The following is an 8,203-nucleotide window of genomic DNA, read 5'->3' as shown; positions in this document are numbered from 1 at the left end:
ATATGTTAAATTGATGTGTTTCAATTTGTTATTTTAATTCTTACGGGTAAATCATGGACAAAATCTCCATTATAAATCTCTAGTTTTGACTAAAAGCATGAAGATTTGATTGATCAAATCTTTGACTATATAATAATACTGTTCCTGATAAGTATGAGTGCTGAAAGAGAACACATGTCAACTTGTTGACAATCAGAAACATAGATTGCATTATTGAAATTGAAAATTGATACAGATGAACAGAAAGCCATCATTCAACAGTTTGATGTTTAGCTCTTTTGTTAAAAAAAATCAAAGAAACACCATTCAATAAGAGGAAGTTAGCTCTGGACATTAAGAATAGTCAACCATAGTTAACTTAAAAAACAACAATTAGCAATCCATCTCTATTAATAACATCAACATATTAATGAAATTAATCAACTCATAAGCCCAACCATTAAATCAAGAAGGCAACAATAAGAAACCAAGAAAATTAACTCAAAAAACAACAGCAAAAAAAATTTTATCCAAAGGAATCAATTAAACCGAGAAAATGAAACCAAATTATTAGCAGTGAATTAGAGGATGTACAAAATTAACTAAGAGATCCAAAGAACAACCATGAATAATTAACCAAACAAAACCAACATTCTCTGTTAATAATTATCACCAAGAAAAAAATCAGGAATGCAGCAATTAATTTGAATAAATTGGTAAGCATGAGGAAAGTGAACTCGTATTTACAACAAAAAAATCAGAAAAATTAACCTGGAAAAATAACAACTAACGTTAAGATTGAAACTGAAGAAGCAATGAAGAGGGGGCTCAAAGATAACGTAAGCGACACCAGATAAGAACAGCGACAATCTGAACGCCAGTGGGACCTGTTCTTTCAGCGATGGAGAGATTGATGGAGGGAGTTATGGCAAAGAGGGAGTGATGCAAAGGGGGAACAACCCATCCTGATGCCAAGAATAGCATAACATGGATAAACAAAAATGGCCGGGGAATAACCCATGCGCTATGTGAAAGTCATACTACAAGGCGAACAACACCACTGCCTACAGCAGAGTACATCGCGTATGCAGAGAAGCGCGCGGGGCAAAGGGGGAGAGAAAAGAGAATGGTAGGGCTCAGGTCTCTGTAAAGGAGAAACTTATGAGGTACGTGAGTTCTGATGTTTCAACCCAGTGAGGAGCGAATGATGTAATTAAACCAAAATAAACCAATACTAAATATTCCAACATTATTATAGTGGATAAGATTAATTCAATATTATTGTAATTAAAAGGAAATAAAACCATCAACAATCAAGGTTAACTTTATATTTAAATTTCAACTTCAAATGTTATGAATTTTTAAATGAACACAAGATGTATATTTTTTAATAATTTAATCTTAGGTTGAATACTTTTGAAGATGGAAATCAAAACCATTTTATTAACCACGATCTATATCTTTTTGGGCGATTCTCTTTTTTTTTTTTGGGTACTGATTAATAATTAATTTATTATTGCACCGGTTCATTTCAAATTGATAAAATAAACGCATATTTTCTTTTCTTGTAATTAAAAAGAAATTTCATTAAATACATAAATATCATAGTTATGTCCACATTAGAATTCAAAACATACTAACATTGTATTACAAATCAAACATTTTAAAGTAGTATCTCAACATATTAACCTAAAAAGCATGGAGACCCTTCACAGCCTCATGATCGCTTCCACATTGGCTGAAAGCATCTTCAACTTCCGGTATAGAATCAACCAGAACATGAATCTGAAGAAAATTGAAATCCTCTCAGTTATTGATATTTTTAAATACTAATAATTGAATAAATTATAGACACTATACACAAGACCTTATGCTCATTCATCTCAGCAGCAACCTCAAAAAGATTAATAACCGAGACATCATCCCAAATTTGATGAACAATATACACTAATCGATTCAGCTCATATCCCACAGGCCTAGCATCAACCATGAATACAAGTTTTTTGTGCAAAAGACTTGAAATGAGTTTCAATGGAACAACTTTGCAATAATATCCCTGAAAAAAAAACTGAAATAGTTGACAAATAGAATAATAATAATTTATGTTTTTGTTAGGAATGTCAAAAGATACAAACTAACTATATCTATATTTATATACTAATTAAAACCACAATTACATGATAATCTGATTCAACTCTGGGTGATTATCCAAAAAGCTCGAACATTTTGTCTTTATTATTTGCACGACCTCACGATCTTTAAGAACAAATATATTGTTGCCATTTGTATGAGAGACTACAATCTTTAAGCAGAATCTTGAAAACTATGAGAAAACAAGGAAAATTTTAGTAAACATTCAAATAATAATTAGTTACCAAAACAGAATAAAATTAAAGAACAAAACACCTTGGGATAGCATCAATGCATTGAAGCTGACATAGATCACATGATAAAATATTTTTATTAGCTCACACAAGAGAACCACATAAACAAGTTGAGAACCACCACTTATGATTCTTCAAAACAGATGATATAGTTCCCAGAATAAAAATGAAACCACCCTGCCAACAAAGAAAAAATCATTACAGCATTTCAAATAATTTACAAAACTATCATTTTCTAAGTTTTCCAAGTATCATATAACAAGAATAACAAAAATGAATTATCTAAGAGATTTTATTGCAAATGAGGGAAAAAAATATACATTCTCAGCATCAGAATAGTAGGGATTGGGTGAAATAAGATCAGTAATAATATCTTCAATAGTTTTTTATTGAATAGAATTATCACATACTAGTTGAGTCTTGTAATCTTTCCCAGTTGTATACTGCAAATAGGTGTCATAGATTGGTGGAAAAATGGGACTGTGAATGCTTGCCTGAGATAATTTGGTTAGAACAAGTATCCAATGCATTGATTGACAAAAAAAATAAAAAAATGCATGAACAACATATTTTAAGATAGAGTGAGGAATCATACATTGATATAATCATCCGTTGCAACTGGTTTCGGATTATGACTTAAGACATTTACAATTTTAAAGCAACCGGAATAATCTCGATGAACTGCAGATGCAATTTCAACCTTAAAAGTTTTCTCCTCTCCAACAACATCATCAAACATATGTGGAGAATATGACCGACGGACCTTGGGAGATTAATATAAAAATATCAAGAAAGTTGAACAGGAAAAAAATATAATAAAGATTAAATGAGGTTGACTATAAAAGAGTTCATACTGCAAACACATTAAGATCAATAGGAAATTCTTCCTCTATCCTGAGAAATGCTTCAGAACAAGATTTTTTCAAATAGTTTTGTTGCCGCATTATCAAGGAAAACAAACAAAACAGCACACCCACTATCGTGAATCTTTTCCCGAATCCCATATCTAACACAATTAACAACCAAGAATAACAAATAAAACCAAGAAATCTGCTTAAGTTAGTTTTTCAATGCCACTAGAACCGCATCAATTGGACCTCTATAGCTCAAGTTATGTCCGTTAGAGTGCAAGGAGGTCAGGGTTGACAGCATCATTGATACACATAAACTAGTTATGCTACGATTTAGGAAATTGCACGATCGGCAAAATTCCTTCCGGCAAGTGCACCGGTTATCGTCGTCAAGTAAAAACTCACAATAGAGTGAGGTCGAATCCCACAAGGATTGGTTGAGTGAGCAATTCGGATTAGAAGTGTGTTCTAGTTGAGCTGAATCAAGATTTGAGATGAGAATTGCGGAATGTAAAATTGGCGGGAAAAGTAAATGACAAGATAATTAAATGGCTGAATCTTAAATTTTGTGAATGCTTCTTTCCAGCAAGCTTTCCCTTGTGATTGGCTTGAGTGAACTTGCTTGTTGGCTCAGGAGTTGGATTGTTCTTTGACCTTCTCTTCTTCATGGATATGATCCTTTGTTTCTCGGTCACAATCCTCATTTTGGTGCTTGTTTCTACTGCCTTCACATCCTTGATCTCAGAACTTGGTTGTTGTTGGACAGTTGGAGTATCCTGTTCATCAAAAGCTTCCTGAATTTGTGGTTCAATTAACCCTTCCTCTTTGCAACTCTCTGTGTCATTGGAGTGTGATCTCCCTTGATTGACTTTCTCCCTTTCTTGTTCTTCTGATTCCTCCCTTGGGTTTGCCATGGTATCACTAGAAGAATTGTGGGTAGGGATTTGCTTTGATAGATATCCAATTTGTGCTTCTAGCTTTTGAATGGCAGCACCATGAATTTGTAAGTTGGATATCACTTCTTCCTTAAAGCTTTTCAAATCGGCCACATCTCTGCCCATAGTTGCAATCATTCCTTCTATCCTGTTTAATTGATCTTGAAATTGTTGGTTCGGATTGGGTTGATGAGGTTGATTATCTTGGCTGTGATATGGTGGCTGGGAGTATGTGTTTTGTGTGGGCTGATAGAGTCTTTGGTTGGAGTGTTGGTAGTGGTATGACTCTTGTGTGTAGTGGAATGAGTCTTGTGGATAATTTAAGACAAGCATGACTATTTGGCCCAAATGATTACTTAAGGCTCAAGAAAATGCATAAAACAACTAAAAATAACATAAAAAATGCTAGTGAAACTAGCCTAAGATGCCTTGGCATCAATCATCCACTTTCTTCCTCTTCTTCTATAAAACTCCGTCAAATCCATCCGAATGCTACCTAAAATAAACAGAATTGCACACAACTCAAAGTAGCATTCATAGTGGCTAAAAAAGTATTTAAATCTTGATTAAACATAACAATTCAAATGCAAATTCACTAGGAAAAGATAGGAAAGATGCTCACGCATCACTTAATAACACAAAGAGTTGTGCATAATAAAGAACAAACAAAAATCCAAAAGATTGATACTTAATCTATTCCATAATAGAGTTACATATGAACCTTACTTGACTATAACATGTTCAACATATGAACCACAAGCATTACAAAGGTAGAGATCTTCATGCTCAACAACGGCATGACCACATACACATGAGTAGTACCACCAATCTGGTTCATCTATAACTTCCTTAATTGTCCTAATAACGAAGTAATGACCATCCTGTAAAATTTTAAAAACAATGATATACTATAGAATAATGATTAACAAACCAGATTACGAAAACCAACACACATGTTTAATAAATTCAAGTTTAAATATTAAATGGAGAGTTTGTCAATCTAAAATAGTACCCCATTATCTGCATGACCAACCTGATATGTTTCTCCAACAGTTGCAGTTACCCAATCCAGACCTTTATTGACATACTTAAAAAGATACTTAATGACGTTTGACTTGTTACAGAATTTAAGATTTATGTGAGCTTGATATTTCATTAACAGTAGTGGATTATAGAGCACAACAAATCTGTTGTCAATATCAACATCGTTGATTTTCACTGTAACACCCATATTACGACATCTATATATTGGATAGCCATCTTCATCAAACCTCGTTTGGTCAACAAATCTTTTCGGATAAAATTTTGAGCACTTACCATCTTTTATGCAAGGACAACTCGGTCTAAGTCTACCGCAGGGCCCATGGATCATGTACTTGGTGACGACATTATAAAGAGCTGGAAATTTGTGGGGATTAGGTAGCTCGGCACAAATCAATTCATCAACAATTTCAACACTTTGTAAGTTGCTTTCCCCGTTAAGCCAAAATAACATGTGTATATGTGGTAGACCTCTCTTTTGGAACTCGATAGTATACATACCTAAAAAATACAAAAACATCTTAAAGAAGCCAAACAAATATATGTCTCAAGACAATCGACAGAAATTGAAATGCTAAGTGAGAAATAACATACCTGCATTAAGTGGTCCAAAAAACACACCTTCCTTAAGATCACTTAGGAGGCATTTCAACTTAGCATGAAAGACACGACAAGAGATATCAGGACGATCAGCGATAGGAATTCGCTTTCACTCTGTGAATTGCTGAAATTCAGGCCAATTTGGATTACACGTAATAGTAAGGAATAAATCTGGATAGCTCAAATGTTTACAAATTACCATGGCATCTTGACAATGGTTAAACATATAACGTCGACCACCAGTGAAGGAAGAAGGCAAAATGACTCGTGTCTCAATTGAAGAAGCTTCGTCATCACCACGACGCATAGCCTCCTCTATTCCTTAAAGGGCTTCTCCTCTAATTGTACTTTTCTTCTTTCTAATCTCATACAACCTTTGGGACTCAATCATTGTGAAACAATCAACAACAAATTGTTGAAATAATCGCCTATACTTGTGAATAATTCCATCTTCGTGCTCCCTAATCTGCAGACAAAAATAGATAAATTCCCTGAGAGAAACCCTTGTTCTCCTTCCGGGAACATATCCATGTTATTGACCTCGATTAGGAATATTCAAATGGTAACCATCCTCGCCATATGGAAACAACAACGGATACTGTAAGGGCCAATACAGAGCATGAGTTTCATAGATACGTTGCAACTGACCAGCAGTAGATCGAACAATAATGTCACGACCATGATCCGACGAATCAAAATCTTCAACAACCAAAGCAGCAACTTCATCACAAGAGGGAGCACTGTAAGTTCTTCAATCAACTGTCCTTTGCGAATACAACTTCAAAGAAAAAATCTCAGATGGATGACATTTATAAAATTCTCTGACTCTTCGAAATGATTGTGCTATAACATTATAAGTATCGATCATTTGCAACAACTCAGTTATCAATTCTTTATCTATCTCAGATGTTTGCCTAAAACAAACATGCATTAAACACAAAAATATATTTAAGAACCACACAGAATACCATTATCATATCATTTGATACATCATCATTAGTTAAAAATGATTAATAACATATTATAAGGGGAATAAAACATGGAATAACTATGCAATGCCAGCTATAAACATTTTCTTCAATACAGAAAACATTAAAATATCAGGAAAAATATAATAAAAAAACTCGACAACAAAATTTCAAACACACATAACCAAAGATTCCTTGCCTATATGTTATCTCATGCTGAGTGTCGTATATATATATATATATATATAATTGCGCAAATTTAGGCTTCTGACCAGCATCTGGGAGCAAACTTCCAATCCGATGATAATTTTGACCAGTTATTATAAACTGCGGTGGACCACTCTCATCATTGATTGAATCCAATACCTTACCACCAAGAGACGTGAAAGCAAACATACTGTTATAAGATCGAATATTCTTTTGGAAGTATAAACTCTTGCTATCGTGTCCGTTAATCAAATTATATAATAGATCTGGGGGCTTTTGGAGATAAGGTAATTGAATTTTTCCTTTTAAGCAACAAATAGTAAACACAGGATGATTAACTGTAGATTCTCTTTCAACACGTTTTAATAACCAGAAATACGCCCCACAGATTGAACATTCATAGTTAGGATCACCAACATCAAGACAACCTGGTAAAGATAAAGGGAAAAAAATGCATAACAATAAAAAAATTTCATCTCAATTATATGACATGAAATAGATTCGACATAAAATGAATAAACCATTAGCATACAAATATAATATATATAAATACTTTACTCCTTTAAATTGTGTCCAAAAAATATATGCCAAAATAGTACTTCTATTTTACTCTGACTGAATAATACCTTATCACAGAAGCACAATAAAATTTTTTAGCATTAACTAAATAACAATTCTATTTGACTATTCTTGAATAATAGATGATTTAAGAAAGAGAGCATACCTTGTATCTCACTTTGCAAGAAGAGAGGATGATCAATAACGGAACCAACTTGACTGAATGAATTTATCGAAGGATCATATATTTCTGATTGGTCTAAATCATCCATTTTGATTTAAAATAAGACAAATTTATATAAATATGTATTTGACAACCAAAAATAAAAAAAATGATCAAATAAGAAATCAATTAATGAATTATTTAATAATCAGCATGCAAATTGAACATTAAAAGTATAATAAACTATAAAAACCAATGTGAATTAACCATTGATTTAAATATAAACAAAGGTTAATGCACATTCAGGAACATTTTGATATTTTTTAATGTTAGAATAGGCTTTGTTTCATTATTTTAATCACTCATAGTAATTGTCTAGGTTCGAATTAAATCATGTAAATGACTATTAGAATCATTTTCTATTTTTTTTAGGCTTTAATGACTTTATTGGTCCATAGAATTTCACAAAATTTTTAAATACGTGCCTATATATATATATATATATATATATATATAT

This window comes from Arachis ipaensis, chromosome B05, assembly GCF_000816755.2.
Source record: "Arachis ipaensis cultivar K30076 chromosome B05, Araip1.1, whole genome shotgun sequence".
Classification (NCBI taxonomy): Eukaryota; Viridiplantae; Streptophyta; class Magnoliopsida; order Fabales; family Fabaceae; genus Arachis; species Arachis ipaensis.
This window is presented reverse-complemented; position numbering follows the sequence as displayed.